This window comes from Cephus cinctus, unplaced genomic scaffold (genome assembly GCF_000341935.2).
Source record: "Cephus cinctus unplaced genomic scaffold, Ccin1 Ccin1_scaffold0123, whole genome shotgun sequence".
Taxonomy (NCBI): Eukaryota; Metazoa; Arthropoda; class Insecta; order Hymenoptera; family Cephidae; genus Cephus; species Cephus cinctus.
Window position 1 is genome coordinate 3,132,086 of NW_014332857.1, and position 17,856 is coordinate 3,149,941.

The 17,856-nt window shown below is 40.4% G+C and overlaps 1 protein-coding gene and 1 long non-coding RNA gene across 8 annotated transcripts in view; one reads left to right on the top strand and one right to left on the bottom strand.

The window, feature by feature from the left end:
* LOC107275146 (glucosylceramidase) overlaps positions 1-17,856 on the top strand; it is a 248,371-nt gene that overhangs the window by 224,863 nt on the left and 5,652 nt on the right. The gene's annotated exons all lie outside the window — the stretch shown is intronic.
* LOC107275148 lies at positions 2,967-6,799 on the bottom strand. Its single transcript, XR_001539632.2, has 3 exons — positions 6,440-6,799; positions 3,914-4,058; positions 2,967-3,806 (listed from the first exon to the last, which is right to left on the bottom strand). It is a non-coding gene; the product is annotated as an uncharacterized LOC107275148 (long non-coding RNA).

Below are 17,856 nucleotides of genomic sequence, written 5' to 3' on the forward strand. Positions count from 1 at the left end.
AAACACGGACTGTTTCTTGCTCCCCCTTCTTTCTGCGTGGGCACGTAAGGCCCGCACGGGTTGTAAGTGAGATTCTTAGCTGAGGAGAAATAAGGCCCGATAAGACCCAGAAGTACAGGGCATGGGCGTCAGTCCGACCCAACCCACCTGTCCGCGCATGTAAGTCCACTCGAGGCAGCCCTCATTATCATTTTCTTGGGCTTTCGAGTGGGAACGAATTTTTTTTGTTTTACTTATGATAAGGATGATCTGGCTGGATTCAAAAATCTTAGTGATATCAGATAATAGATTTTTGAGTATAACGACTGTCATCTACGTTTCTAAGATCGCACCGGTGCGAACTTTGCTGTTGACTAATTTTATTGGTGTTATCTATCGCGTATGATAAATTTATTTTTTTTTATAAAAACTTTATTTTTTTCACTTTTTTTTTAAATCGCTTCCGTCTATGTACCGTACGGTTCAATTGACTGTATCCAGTATACGGTTCGCTAGTCCATCGATTTTCTAGTTCAAAATAGGCATAGTCATCGATCGATTCTGAGACACGAAGTCGCACGCGGTCGGTATGAGAAAAAAAAAACGGAAAAGCACAAAAAAGCTTAATGACCTTACTTAAAAACGTTTTTAGTGTGCCGTAACAGTGGTCACGTGATAAAAGCATCGAATAAATCGAAACTATCGGTAGACAAAAGAAACCGCGTCACAGTTTAAAAATATCGAATTTTTCAAAAATTAAATGAACATCTTCATAATTTCAATAACGACAAAGAAAATTTTCATACGCAAATACGAGCAATCGGTTAACTTGAAATGGCCCTTTCTAACTGAGAATAAAACTGAATGCTGTCACACGGCGGTAGGATGACGTAGAAAAAAAAATACGGATCAAGACTTATATAAGCGCAGGCATAAAACGCGCGCAGGGAGTTCACTAAGAAGCCAAAATTCCCAAGAAGAAAATTCCAGAACAATCGAACCCATAAATTTTCCGGTTTACTTCTGCCGCACGTTTCTTGCATCCACTCACGAATAATATATACATATATACACGTAAGAAGGGAGACGAAGAAAAAAAAAAGATAGCTACCATATCCTTTATAAAATTCTGAAAAATGTCCCCGATCATTTGTGCTGCATTGTAATACTCGTGTTTACCTTGTATATACTAGACTCAGGTCCAAAGATGGGCGTGCTGGTTTCCATCGAAGCGTTTAGGATCCTTTGAGTAATGAGGTTCCTACCATGGGAGTGCCTATGGTATACCCCATAACCCCATGATCTCATAGTAGGTATTTTTTAGAAATAAAAAAAAAAGTAAAAAAATATTTTTCACATTATGAAATACAAGTTTAGACTATTAAAAAAAAGGACTCACGTACGAGAAATAGATCTTGAGCAAAAATAATTAATTAATTAATTCTGCTGCGTGAACTTATTAATTGGGCAGATCGTCTTGATATAAATTAAATTACTGTGCATTAATCTTTAATGAATATGCTAACGAGAACAGGGTCCACATAGTGACTGGATGATTCGCTGTGATTGATAACATTGTATTTATCCTGTATCGCGTATTGAAAAAAAAGGCAATGTCTATGATGGAGATAAAAAAAAACATTTTCGCTTTTCGTCATCTGCTTAAAAAATCTCTGTATCCAGCATCCACTTATTTTTTCTGGCAAATTCGTAAGGATCTCTCTTCCGTGTATGCGGTGCTTGAGATCCTCCCTGCCAGATATCGATCCTGCGGACTCACGCCACACTCGGTCCAGCTGCGGCTCACTGATTGACTCCAGCGATATCTCTGAGTGGAGAGAAGAAAAAACGAAAATGGTTCCGTGAATTCATCGAAGCAATTTTGTTTGGTTCCATTTCTGAGCGCCGAGCAAGCTACATTTTCGTCGAGCCACATGGATCAATTTTCAGTCAAGATCTATTTGCATGTATAAATAGCCAAAGGAAGGAAGGGATGACCGATCGGTTGAATTGGGCCAAAAAAAATACACCATTTACTTTTTGAAAATGAAACGCAAAAAATAGCGTGCCAGGCACGAAAAAAAAATATAATGATCGAGGGAAGGGTAAAAAAAATTTTGATAAAATTTGTAAGTGTCAAAAAAAAATTTACGCGAACCTGTTGCAACGTATAAGGGTTTAGCATTGAACCCCTCGATATAACCAACCCCCGAGACATATGGCAAATAATCGACACGGATGAAAAGAGATTCTTCGGTGAGATTTTGGATAAAATAAATTTTCATTACACTTGAAGTATTTTGACACCCGATTCGCCCCACGCGGGGCATCTGCCATAATAAAGTGCGGGATCCGATGCCATTGACTTTATGGTCCTCTAGGTTTGCACCCTGGCGCGACGCGGCGCATCGTACTCTAATGGCGCGTAAAACTGTATTTAGTGACATTGTGGCAATTTTTTTTGTTGTTGTCGCTGTTGTCGCTCTTCCCCCCATTTTTTCCCCTTTTATTTTGGGGCTACGAAAGTCGAATGCCGGCCTACCTGAGTTTCGTCTTGTCGGCTACGGGCGGAAACCCAGCCTAACCCAACGCAACCGTTCCCTGCTTAACAATATATTTTCCAGGGGAAGACGCGCCACCCTGCTCGGACCATATTGTACAGGGGGTTTCTATGGGAGGACAGCAGGGGATGCATCCCCGTCATAGACGCTTTAACGAATTTACCACGCCGCCTGGAACCAGGACCGATTTTAATTTACCTTGACTCAACCGCGTGTCGACTCCATGGAGATTTGACAGTCCGAGGAATTGTCAGACTTGTTGACACACTTAATACTGACACACGTGTTCGACATTTCGTACGAGTATTGTCAACCTCGCAGTCATTTGTTACCGACCTCAAACAGTTAAGCGAATTAGGCTTATACACAGTGAATACCGAACATACATTAAATCCAAGAATTAAAATCGACTTGCATTGTTCGAATGAAAGCCCAATTTGTGCTTGAATAGGTAAAACGAGCAAGCACAGAAAAATTGACTGGTCAAAAATTCAATGCAATTTGTATCGTCCATTCCTCCCATGGTGCCCCAAATAATTACCTCAAATTCACAAAATCGAATCTGTCCACCCGGAAGCTATTATTTACGGTATCGACAGTAGGACCGGGATGGGCCTTTTCTTTCACGACCATTACCATATGAGATGCAAGCAAGTAGAATAGCGTCGCGCACTTGCATAAGACACTTCGTGAATGAGAGCCAGAGAAAATGTCGTCTAGCTGGTACTTATGTAACACGACTGGAATAAATCCATATCGCCTAGTATTGCGCAACCGCGTTGTATATTATACACTGTATATTATTAATATCCATACATTCGAACGATACAGATAACTGAGGTGCACGAATTTCAAAAAAAATATATACCATAAAAAAAAAGTTTTATACACTCCACTTGGTAAAGATAGTCCAGAGGATCGTTCCGTGAAAGATAAATAAAGTCGAGTCAAGATGGCGCAGAACGCAAGACGTGGAATCCTCGATAGCCATGGGGGTGCGTGCCAAATGAAGGGATGATTCGAGACGCCGTCTAAAACTCGCTGGTTGGGTGGGCAGACTTATTGTCAAGAGTTGCTTAGCCAGCGGCGTCTACTTCTTTGGTGAAGACTCCGCAGCGTGGAGAATTTAATCCATATTTTTTGTCGGTCCTTCGGCCTTCCGGCCCCACGGGAACGAAGGAACTTTCCTACCGGTTTAAGCTGCACCTCGTATACACCCATCCGATCAATTAAATCGCTCGCGAGCAATTAACCATTCGGTCAATCCTGAAACGTTTAAAACTTGTCAAAATATATTCAACCAGAGTCTACGTCCGACAACGCCATTAAGTAACGTTGCAGGATACAAACCGTACAATACTCGTAAAACTTACCTAGTAGCCGTTACCGCAAGAAATCAAGGATCCATCGACGGCTCGATCGTGTTTCTCGATCGTGTGGAAAACCGCAAGACATCCGCCAGCTGGCACGGTCCAGCCTAGATAATTGCTTCCTTAAAGTACAGGAACGAGCAGTGATCTATATGAAGAGAAGAAAAAATTTAGTAAAATTATTCAATTTAAATTTATCAAAATTCGGAAAATTCATAGTCTCTCATTTAGCTTCCTTCGAATATCCCGAATGTCGTATTTTCGATTATTTGAGTGACGAAAAAAATTTTTTTTCTGCATACAAAATTTTATCTACACGAAATTTAGTATGACTAGTCATACGTCGTACATGACCTGATCGGTGATCGGCAGTGGGATTGGTACCAAGAATTGTGGTAAATCTCAAGGGACATCAAGACGGGACGAAGCCAAGGAAGCGGTGACCATTTTTTACACTGGGACGTGGGATGAACTGGGAGAGATGTCCCCACAAAGTAGAATTAATAGCGGTTTGATCCGAGCGAGCGCCTAATGGTGAATCAGACGGTTTTGTCACAACAGTGCGGCCGGATGATGGATCGCCCTGTGAGGCCTCCTGACACATTGAGCCAGTATGCGTACCTTTTCTCACTACGTGTTAGCTAGCGTGTACATATATATATATATATATATATATACTATACAGACAGTCGTGTCCCTGGTCACGGTGTACCTACACGATGTACCCCATGGGGCATAGGGGACTTAGGTCTCGATGGGTCCTCTCACATAGGACCCAATGGGCCTCGTTAGAACCCCGCAGATCACGGTACCGATCATCCTTCGAACTCCCGTGTAAGCTTCGGCTTACAATCACATGCCGGAAGATGATCTGCTTTGGGAATTCTTCGCTGGACTTGATTTTTATTTTGTTCCCCAATAACAGTATGGCGAACATATAAAAAAAAAATGTGACCTTCCTCTGTTCTCTATACGTTTGCTTTAGTGTACTGTCGTGTAGATATTTAGGTCTATGAACTAGCGGAAGACGCTGGACGTTAGTGGAAAATATGAAGATGAGCCTTTATTGGCTCTGGTGTTTTTCGTTTTTGCTAAAGGTATACACCATAAACGTGCACTTGCCTCGGGTTTCCAAAGTTTTGCTATACCTTCTCGAATTAATAGTGGCTCCATCTCCTTGCGTCGGGACGGGAAAGTAGTTCGTCCCGGTGCGGAACTTTCGGACGCTTGGCTGACACTAAGCAAGCGGGAAACAGGAGCATGAAGCTCAGAAGTTGGTAGATTAATGAGCACCGCAAAATCCAGGCCATTAATCTGCATGACTTTCGCGGCGAATAAAAAATTACGTTTGACTCGCAATAAATCTACAGCGGGAAGTAGCGCCGGCCGGGGCGCATGCAATCACAAGGTAGGCTACGTCGAAACTAATTTATGACAGTAACCTCTTATTTGTAGTGTTAAAGAGTGAAGGAATAAAAGGAAGACTACAAATTGTGGTGGAACAAACAAAAGGACAAGGAGCCTTTCCAATTATCTTGTTAGAGCTATACAATTTTGTGTGTGTGTTTATGTATATATATACGAAATTGTTTACCCATTAAGAGATTAACAAGGTACGATCTGAGTTTTTGACAGATTTTGACAGACAGATTTTACGTAATTCACGAGAAAGATTTCATATACAAGTATAAGAAGTATCCTCTAGAACGTAGTACACTCCATTACGGGGAGATGGCGCCACAGACGCTTCTAGAATGTTCTCCGTCAATTCAATTACGCAAAGAGCATCTCTCCGGATTCATATTTGCACGTAACGTCTTTACAAATATCAATTGTACCCAAGAAATCTTTTATTGTCACCCCGTAAAAGTTGTCAATACTCATCCTGAAAGATTAACGCATAAAATTGTCTTGAAAAATATTGATGTCAGTGTCTCTCCAAAGTATCTCGATTACATGTCAACTATTATTTAATGGAAGCAGCTCATTATGTATTATATGTAAAAATTCTTAAACGCAATGCAAAGTTGTATCTCCCTGAAACAGTCCTGATAGACTAATTGAAAAAGTTTCTGCCACAAAGCGCTATCGGAACGTTCTGAAATTTTGAACAGTGCCAAAGTAACTAAAAGAATGACTATTCGACTGGGACTTGTGAAGCATACGGCCGAGCTGCCACATTCTACTCGTTCGACCTCTTCCATGTCGGGGCCCCTCGGGGCGGGCCCGAGCATTGCTGCGTTAATTCAATTCCTTATCTTTTTTTTGTGAGATATGAGAAACATGAGCAGGTTGCGCGAGGCAGGCCCCGAGCGTTTCTTTCCTTCGTTTATTTTTCTTTCCACTTTTTCTCTCGTTACATCAGGACGAAAGTCGCGAAGGAAAATGTCACGTCTCCGGGCGTACAAGAAAAATATAATTATAAGGAAAGAAAAATTGATTCGAGCGAATTCAATAGAAACTAAATAGAAATAATATATGAAGGTACGTAAAATATAATATACTTCAGAGCAATGCTCGCCAACTTACTACCCGAGCTGCATCATCGCGTTCTTCTTCGTAACCTCACGTCCGACGTGACTTATACGCCTTCATTAACTTCACATCTTTATCACGCACGTTCATAAACCTTAAGAGAAAGGAATCACTTAGTTATAACCACGACCAAGGGCTCCCTTCGGTATATTAAACACTTAACAGGTTACTCGGCGAAGGTGATAAGTTGTCATCAACAAAACAGACCGGCGGCCATAACTGACGACGCTCGGAGCGCCACCGTCAAGCTTACGGATCTTTGCGGAATTAATTTGAACGACTGTTTCACCAGATAGCTATGAATTCTTTTTAACTCCTTATTTAAACGTATCCTGTTCGGTGGGAGAGTCTGGATTATGGGTAAAAAATGTTCTCAAGAATGTCAGTCCCTTACGGAGTTAATCCCTTGCAGGCCTGAAACCCGTCTTTTTATTTTATTTCTTTCTTAACCGTTCCAGGATCGATCCTTTCGGCAGTACCACTCCAGACACTTTTAAACAGCCTTGAAATTTTTATACAAATTTAATTTAATATACATATCTGTCGTATAAACGTTATGAAAAACGAATAGCTCGTGGCAACTCCACTAAGTACCTATATATCTGTATATGTGTCGTACAGTGTATTATAAAAAAATAAGAGCCAACATTTGTTATAGGTTATGAGTTGGTGGCTAAGGGACCTCAAAGTTACCATAGTCGCCCCCACAACGCACCGAGTCTATCACGTGACATATTTCTTATCAACAATGTCTATACCTCCAGTTCGTAGCTGCCTGTCATCGAAGCTAAATATGCCTCGACGTATTTATCTGTTATCTCGCTGCCGCCCCTATTTACGGGCCCTAAACAGGCCTGTTTCTACTAATTGGACGTGCACGTAATCCAGTTAATGGCTGCAGCAGCGAGATACGTTACGAATCTAATAATTCAAAATTCAATTCGACCTTTGACATTCATCGAAGTAATGAAATACGAAAGACGATCGAAAGAATGACATTAATTAAAAATACGTTTAATGAGATTGATGACGCAATGATCGTAATTCCCCAGAACTTTAAAGACAACTCGGCACAACAGCGAATCTCCTAACTCTGTATTAGCCACGATAGCAACTCATCCGCCACGAAGACGAAATACCATAATTAACAGATAATTAGTCCCGATTGGTGGGTTTGCCCTGATCTCCCATAAATGACCTTGAGGTACTAAACAAGGGCGAAACTTGAATCCCCACCTATGGATTCCACCGTTTTCCTCGTGGGTACCCCCTGGCTCCAGGCAACTGCCGTAGGATAATAATCACGCCGGAGCACTGTTTGTTTTAACATTGGCTGCCCTGTAATTAAAGAAGCATAATTATATGTGATTACTTTAGCTATATGAATGAACGAGGAGCCGGACGGGGCTCTATGTACTACGTACAGTCCAGGATAATTTCACATTGATGAATGCGAACGCTACCAACCTGCAAAACCCCTCGAAGGCACTAACCGCCCTTTCCGGTTTTAGGGGTTGCCAGCCAAGACACCCTCTGGGTTCTGACTAGACCTGGTACCACGATTCGCTAGGTTAGATATAATTTTTGTTTTGTTCTTCGAGCAACTAGAGAAACCAGCGGACGGATCTTATAGATTACATGGACTATTTCAATAATGGCCACGTAAATCGTTCTCGGTAGGCGCAGGAAACAAGAATCGGCCGCTTACGAACGTAAATGCCGCATATTAAGGAGAACATATCAAAGTACGTGCTGTTCTTTTTTTACTTCTGTATACATTATAAATGGCTGATGACTTCCATTCGGATATACATAGAAAGTACTATATAGGTATATTGATAGAGGTTCTTCATACGCGTGCATCGACTTTGGGCATATTGGGTAATGACGGACAGCTTTTGAAAGTTCTGACTCTCGTGTGAACGCCCCTTTTTTTTTGAATGGACAACCCCTCAGTGGCTCTCAAGTCGCCCAATGCACACGTGCATTTTGGGTCACGAGGTTAAAGCTTCGAGCGACCATCGATTTAGCGAAGTTCCTATTTAGTGTTTTCGAATTTTAGATTTTTTAAATTCAAATTAACTTTCACTATAGCACGTTATACTACGTGGACATAAATATTTTCCAGAAATAATTAATCCATACGATAATTTCATCTTACCCGTAATAATTACTCCTGAAAGGCATCCGGTATTCGAGGCACAGTACACTATATATATACATACGTTCCATGGATTAAATCTTATCGCGTATAATTATGGCATTTTAATTAATTTTAATTGCGAAAGATTCAAGCGGGATATACAACGATTAATAATATTCTCGAGCATCGAGAGAACACAGAGAGCTACCAAACGAGAGTGAAGAGTTTAGAAAAAATTTATGCAATTTTCCATATCGTAATTTTGAATTTTATTTTACGAAATGAGGTTATTTAATAAATTTGTTTTTTTTTTTTTCACTAACAACGTCGAATCGTAAGCTCACGAAGTTTCCTCGTAATTTATACCGATGACCCTTTTCACTATTCTACAACGTGTAACACTGACTCTCTATAAGAAGTTATTGTTATATTTTCTAAAGGCGAACCTCAACGTAGTGCTATTTAAGCATTCGACTCTTTAACCGGAACAAATCTCTCACGAAATGGAAGAACTCCACTTGGTTCCACGTATACGAACTGCGCGAGGAATGCATGACAAAATGCTTGCATTCCACATTGAAACACTTGACTATGCGTTGAGTATTACGATGACTGTTGCGGTATGCATTGCCGCTATCTTAACTTCGTTTTCACATTGTTTCCATAACAATAGCAAGTACAAAAGTCTTTGCCGGTATACCGTAACAGGGATGAATCCCTTTTCTATTGTGACGAATGTCAGTTTGATCATCGAAATAGTTTTTGCCTGACTCTCGGAGATTTTCGAATGAAACGTCATCGGGAGAATTTCGTCGGACGTGACTTTAACGTCCGATCGATACAGGGTGGCACAAAAAAATTTTTTTTAATATTTTCCATAAAAAAAAATTTTTCAAGGCAACTTATTGACGTCATGAGTGATTCGGCGCTTTTTCCAAGACTTCGAAGCACGGTGCTTTTATCGACTTAATTTCGTTTTGAATTAACGCGCGCAATTGACTGCTGCTGGATGATGGTACTTCCCACGCGACACCCACGTGTCCATCCACACGTGTTACAAGCGCGCACCTTTCAGCGTCGTAAAACGAATTGGCTCGCAGCAGCTATTTAAATCATCTCAAGCCCAATTTACACCTTGTATATAAGGTGTGTATGGATATATATGTACACGCAGTATATCTATACCAGTTATTGCCAGATCGTAATATTTAAGTATCTTGACACACATGATTTGTTTTATTTCAATATCTCAAGTACCATAACATACGTGCCATATGTGTAGATATTCTTTAAATACGTAAACTATTAAATTTTCCTATGTCAATTCATTGGTTCGTTAAGCATTTGTTTGTATTTGAATTTCAAATATTATTGAATGCTATAATTACTTTCTTTTTTTTATTTACTTAATAATCTGCCAAAAATAGGCGATAAGTAAATTAATGATACAAATTTTTCCGGCAATTATTCCAATTATTTAGTTTATCTTCCGTGACGTTGCTCGTGAAGCACAGAGCACCCAACCAAGAAATACGATTCCGTAGCGACGATCAGATAATCCAAACTTCAAGCTAATCGCGACGAGTCAAAAGTTCGTGTTTCTTGCTGGTCGCGCGTCAGAGACTGAAAAGTGTCAAGACAGAAGAATCCAAAAGTCCAAGAATTAATTCCTTTTTCAATGTCCCGTCGTCCAAAGGGAAACGTACTTGGCCCCAAGAATGACTGCGATACGTCCTGCAAAGTCCCGCAACGGGACATACCGATGGGAAGATTGCCAGGAAAATGAAAGAAACGGCTTTTAGTTTTTTGGCCGTTAATTTTGGTTTCGCGGTTTAAAAATAAACATCTTAGATCTCTCGCCTACCGGATATCCTGTCCATCCAATTCCTGCGTATCTCGCGCAGCTAACCCGCGCTTGTCTACCAGAGTATTAGAGCCCAAACCGACCCGAAGTCATAAATGAAAATTGGCGTAGCCACGGAAGCCGCGCAATTCCTGTAACAAAAGCAACTTTACCTCTACCTACATTATCTTAGGTCAAGTTGGTATCCCAGCGCTCGGCACTGGCCTCGGGCTATTTTCGCATTTTCAACGTAGATACCGAAATAAAAATACAGAGACCCACAAGCCCCAAGTCGGACTCTATCATTAGTGCCCGAGATCTTTCTATTAAGACCGACTCGGCTGACAGTGGCTTCGGGTAGTTGTCCGTTATTATACGTAGGTCCCGTCTTTGCGAAATCGTTCGGCTTTGCGAATCCCGTGCCAATTTCGACAAACGAATCGGTTAAATTGTCGGTTGGGTTCGGCTCTGGCATTTACATCGAAATAACGTTTCAGCGACTGATGCATTTCGTTCCCATCGCGGAACAAAGGGACGTCGAACTATTCCAGCATCAACGTCCTCGTCCGTCCAGTGTATCTTTCCGGGTTTACAGATTGACGGAACCTTTGATAACACTCTCGAGGATACTCGATACCAACGCGTCTATACGTCATCATTCAGCCAGATGGCAGACAAGCTGACTGCTGCTCGGATCCTTTGTGCTCCTTTGGAAAAAAAAAGTTACACGATCTAGGTGCACCGACGTGAAAATTTGATCGGGGTAGAAAATTCGTTTGATATTTTCGAACTCTTTACGAAATTTTAATTCAATGATAAACGGAAGCGATAACCAATTCGTGCCTGATGACTATCGTATGGACGCGTTAAACTTTATACGAAGGAATTTTTTCTTCGACTATTCTGACACGATAATCGTACGTTTCTGACGTTGGTACCAACCGCACATAGAAACCAGTCCGCAACCAGCCGGAAGCTGTTCAGTGATAACTCTGCACTCTGCGCTGAGGTATACTCAAAGGTACGTAATAACTATACAGTGCTTGAGAGTTGCTCCTTGTGAAACAGACTGCAATGATTTTTCTTCTCGTTCGGTAAACACCGGTACTCGTGGAACACAATGAAACGGCTTTGTACTGCAGTTATACTCGAAGCATTTTCATCTGCGAGTGAAATCTGTATCTGCGGAGATTTAAACGGTTTTCGGAGAAAGGGGAGAATTCCTGGTTAATAATTTATCACGAACAGCTCTTGCGATTACGTTCTTGCCGGTGGTCGGTAATAGAATTCTTGGGTGTTTGAAAGTTTTGTAAAAAAAAAGTCAAAATTTCGATGGCTATTTTTTTTTCAAAAAAAAAAAGTTTACCGCTTCGAATATTTTTGACAGTTCCACACGTTAAATTTCCTGTTACGTATTTAAGCGTGGGTGTCTGTTCCTCGTGCACGTGACCACGGCGAAGACAGCGGGTTGCCACTGCGTGGGGGATGAAATGAATATTACAAGCATATAGGTATGCGCACGAAACATAAATGCACGACATAATGCAGGGCCGGTGCATGCATCACGCGTCGCCCTACGCACACGTACCTCGCACGCTATTTAAATCGGCGATTCTCATCGTACGATTACAGTCCAAGAGATAGTCGTGCCTTTAATGTTTTTTTTAGTGCAAGCTCGGTATCAGATAAAACAATTGGATTAACACGCGGAGCCGGGTATACGGAGATAATTTATTAAAAAAATTTTAAAAAATGTGAGAATGCGCCGATAAAAAAAATTTTCAAAATTACACGGGTCTATTGAAAATTTTTCACAGACACTTCATTTCTTCGAATCCCGCAAACTGTTCCCGCGGATCGCCAATGACGATCGATCATCGATTAAAAGGAATCTATCAATTGATAAAGAAAATATCAATAACCCATCAAGCTCTGTTAATCAATCCATTGTTAATTCTGTCGTTACTTGATGCATACCCGTTATATTATCGACGAGCGTACCATATCTCAATCAAAGTTTGATTCACTCCTTACATCAGTCTAGCCAACCTAACCTCGTCCAATCAAGAAACGAAAACAAACACCTCGCACCGACTGTGTACTTAACCCACACTTAACCTGTACTCGATACCAGCAGCTGAAACAGTTCTTGTATATTTTACCTGCGCCGAGGCAACTCAATAAAGGAAACGCGTAAGACGTAATTATATAGAAATTCTACCGTAATTATACGAACACCAAAGCGGAACCCGATTATCATGCGTTTCACGACGATCAGGAGTTCACACCCTAAGGTATAACAGTTAAACGTTTTCTGACCTCCAATATGGCCGACCATTCAAACTTTATATTTCCTTCGTGATGCACAGTCGAGTCTGGCCAATTACGCACTCGATTCACGGAATATCGCCGGCCAGTGGAAAGGTATCATTACACGGTGGTAACCAGGCGCTTCCGGTTGCCACGCATTAGGTAAGGAAAACTTGCCATCATATATATACATATATATATATAGACACACACAACTCGAACGACTCGTTCGTCACTCATTATTCCCTTTAATGATGCGTGATATTAATATATGACTACGTCACGATTACCTGCTATAATTCGGCTGCCGTCTTCCACGATGCTTGTCAATTTAACGTCATTGACTATTTGCTTCGATGAGTTTATTACCATCGTATATACATAAAATCCATGCGAGTGACACGTGGATAGGCTCGAGTGACGAAGGGTACGGGAGTCAATATTTTTTATTTTTACAAATTTTCACTCGGTCCTCTTTTTTTTTTATTTTACTCGTAACGTGTGATTTTTGTATTTTCTTATTTATTATTTTGATATATACGTAATTTTTGGATTGCGCACGTCAGTCTGTACCTATCTGATACTTGTTACGAACTTTGTGTGCTATTGTATATATATATATATATCTGGCCTGCAAACGGCCAAGACAATAGCGGTCAACACGACTTCACATAACTCACGCCCCCTTCATACTCCTGACAGCCTGAATTCCACTCGAGCGGCTACATTGAATGCGCATAAATATTTATGGACGGTGGACATTGCTGGGCTATCTGAATATGGAAGCCCAAGTATAAGGAACGAAGTGTTGTAGGTGGTCCATTGCAATGCACTGTGCGCTGGGGATAAGCTGCATTTGTGTAAATAGTGCATCTCTCTATGAGTCTTTATATACTTGTCTCGCCCTATCTCTCTCTATTGACTCATCCTTTACGAAAACTGGAAATGTATTTTACATTCTGGGACTGTCCGTGACGAATTTCACTTTGTGCTCGACTTTCACTCTTAATTTGCACGTGATTCTTGTCTCTGCTCTCTTTCATTGGGCAGACGGTTTTTTCTTCTCGTTCGATACGGTTCTGCGGAGTGAATATTTTTTTTAGAAATTTTTATCCTCACCAGGAGGGGGCACTTGTCGACTTTTTGAAAAGAATTAAAAATGAGGGCTCTTGTGCTACGTGAATTTAATTTTCTGTCACATGTGTGTTACGTGAGACTTTTCGAAATGGTCGAATCGGTATGTTAAAAGTGATGGTATTTTTTTTTTATAGGATTAAGGAGAAACAAGTAACAGTAAATTGATCGATGACTGTATATATGGAATATTCTGGAAGTTATCGTAATTTTCGTGCTTTAATTTTGAATAGAGAGTAATTAAATACAGTATAGGTTATTCGTTAACGAAAAGGATGAACGTTTATTATCTTCGAACGTAGCAATTATTGGTTCACCGTAGTAGAACATCTGTCAGTGATTTCCGTGTTCCAGTATATTTATTAGGCGTGCCAGACAGTGAGGCAGGTCAGGAATGTTTCGCTGGCAGTTGGGGTAGGTCCGGTACACGATTATGACATATATTACATTTATTAATTTAATAATATTTTTTAAATACATAAATCAACCTGAACAGCACTGTCTTAAAATGTTAAAAAATAATGAAGCACTGCTACAATTTTTTGAAACTCAATTTTCATCCGTTAAACTAATATAAGAATAATGAGGTTTCTAAATTTTTTCGAAAAATCATAAGTCCCATTGAGTTGCCATTAACTTTTTGTTTTCCTATTTCCCAAAAAATCAGGATCGCGTCTGAGTTTAAAAATATCTGAAAAAAAAAATTTTGAAATCTACGCGCACGTACGTGGCTTTTGTACGCTAGAAGACACTTACGGTAGAGACAGTAACTAATATACTTCCTGTGCACTTCGAAACGGGACGCTGCTATTCTAGCAAAACACATTTAGCTAACTCGAAGCACGTTTTTCCGAGTACCTCGTTACTAAACGGACCCCTTCGCGGGCCATTTATAATAAAACGCACGTGTCCGACTGACGTTGACGTATAAAAAAAAATTGGACCAATTTTAGTTATTACCTGACGAAATAAAAATTTCTTAAAAATTTTTCTACTCCTAATGCAATTGAATATCATCGAAAGACCATTCCCAGAACTATAACCCATTGGCATTAAATACGAACGATTGATATTATACTTGACGTAATATACAAGAGTGTCTATCACGACTCTAATAGACAGATAATTTCCAATGTAGGATCGACACTCTATAAGCCTACCGAAAAGGTATCCATCACGCTCAGCCACCAGTTCCACGTAATATTAATTCCTCGGCTCGTCCTTTTCTCCGCTGTCGGTAGTCTTTCAATACTCAAACGTTGTGAGAGCATTAGAAGTTAATCCACAGGCGTCTTCTATGAAGAGTCAAGAAGTCCCGGTGAAAGACACGAAAGGGGACTTCAAGCCAGAGACATTTGAATACCCGACTATCACGAGCTCTCTCGACCAGTTATACGAGTGCGATGATTCACGAAGTAAAAAAAAAAATTTCAAAAAATTTTCAAAATCTCACAAGTTAAAAAAACGCGTACAAAAATATTTTTGAACAATTTTTCAAAAATTATATAGCACATGGGTATCAGGAATAATTTTTTTTTCGATTGGCCACACTGCTTCCTCGAGCAAGACGAATGATATTCCATCAAGAGTCATAAAGGAACGAAGAAGACAATAGCTAACCTACGTACGTACGGTTAGATTTACTTGATGGCGTCTTTCGGATTGACGTGACGCACAACGTCGGACTCGACGTCTCAGGCCTAAAGGACACGTAGGAAACATTTAGTTCCGATTATGTTTCATTGTAGAAAGGTGACGTACGGTCTGGTATATACCTCGGCAGGAAAGTAGAGCACCATTAGAATGTTAAGGCATGCGCATACATTAGGAGCTGGGTGAGATGCAGTGAGCGGTCACTCTGTGTCGGTAAACCAAAGGAGCGGGTCTCTTCCTCACCGACGCTCCGTACGCTGGCCGCTAAAGTACGCTCCTCGCCAGTGCTCCGATCCTTTCTGTCCATAGTTCCATCGATCCATCTTCCGGACGTACCTGACACGCGGACAAGCGAAAGAGAAATGTCCCGGACACTCGAGAGCTTTTTCAGCTTAACACCTTGTGACCGGCTACATGAACTTCTATCCAGGTTTACGAATCGACCGTTGCTCTTCTTGCCGGACGAATCATCGGCATGGAGAATTTTCATAAAGTACGGTATTAAGGTGCGTTCACAAGATGAGAAAAAAAAATTTTTATCGCACACAGAAAACTGTATAAATTTTTGATTTATCGTAAAATTTGAAAAATGCAATTTTTTTTTTGGATTGGGATTGGATAAAGGATTGATTGAATTGTGGGTAAATTTTTAGGCTGTTTTGAGGTTAAATTTCATTGTGTTGTCTATACTGGGTTGTACTGGGGTTTATGCTGTTAAAGCACTGACAGGACGGTGTGAACCCCTGCTGTCCACGATTGCACCCCTGCTGATAGGATAGACACCCCCTCCCGTGGTAGACGATCAAATGCTGTCCAGTTCAATTACATGAGAAATTATGTAATTTCGTTTCTAAGGACTGGTAAGGCAGATCTGGCCAATCAGAGGGTTTCTTCACGAGAAATTGATTTTTCATGGGGATAAGTCCGCTGGGCGCCGCTACTCGATTTACGTTAAGGTACGATTCAGTGAGCGATTAGCGTCGGGACGTTTGAAATTATTTTTTTGACGTTGACGTTTAATTAGAAAAAATAATAAATGTCACTTCCATCCGAAACAGGATGTATCTACAAAGATTTATTTGAATTATGCGGATTTGACTCGTATAACTTATTAAAGTAAAATCTTGATATTTAGGAAAGAAATGAAATTTTGGTCTTTTCGTGCGAGAAGGTATTCCTTCGAAATTTTTTTTTTTTATCCACCTACGGACCAAACTCAAAATTCACGCAGTTAATCAGTCTGCGACTGGACGCGAGAAACATTTTCTTCGCTTGATAATTGATGCCCTGTAAGCTAATACGAAACGCGATACGAAATCTATCGTGTTGACTGAACTTTTGGGTACGGTACTATATATTGTACGGCAGCGAACGTTAGATAGGTGTAAATATTAGTGTAGCGTAGTAATGCGGGCCAGAAAAGGTCACCAAGGTGAAGTCCTCCTCTCACGGCATATCCCATAGAACCAAGAGACCAACCTAGAAGGATACTGCCCGCTGACTGGTATGCGTCAGTCAAACGGGTTAACTAGCTTCAGACACTATACACTGCTAGGGTATACTGTAAGTTTTTCGACAGTACAACGGGTGTCGAAAAATTCGATCGAAATATTTAATAAAAATTTTCTATTAAAATAAATGACTTTCACCATTTTTTTAATGCCGTCCGAATAATCGCAAGCATGCAGTTCGAATTTGAGTATCAAAACTTCTCTTTGATATCAAAATCAGTAATCCGTAATTTCGATATCCACAGCACAATCTCAGACAGAATAATCCGCATATCCAATTAACTAGTTTTGCCAAAGGCTTGTAAACTAGGTCAAGCGATTCATCTAATTACCTGGTATTAGTCCTGTTTGTCGTTAGTTCCAAACGAGACACCCGGTATGTACGTCGCTCCTCTCATAATCCAATGGACGCTTGTGGATTGCTGAGATTAGGATCTACAGGACGCGCGAGAGAGCGTCCCGACGTCTTGGACTGGGAGGGACGTCGGGTCGCTCCGAGTTTATTTTGTATTTCGAGTTTTACGAATGCCCGATAGATTCGTCATGATCAACTCTGGGTATTTTGTTAAGGATACGACTCGGCGCGTATAATCGCCATTGATGAATTTTTTTTTAATTGTTTTTTTTTTTCAAAATTTGTATCGCGACTGAAAAGATAAGATAATTCGTGTAGAGTTATGTTTTTTTATTATTTTATTAATTATGACGTCATAGTCTCAAGGTCATGCCATACGGTTATTTTTACAGATTGTAATAATTTTTTTTTTTTCATCGTTTCTTCTTATCTATCCACTTCGCAATTCTCTTTGCAATTCCA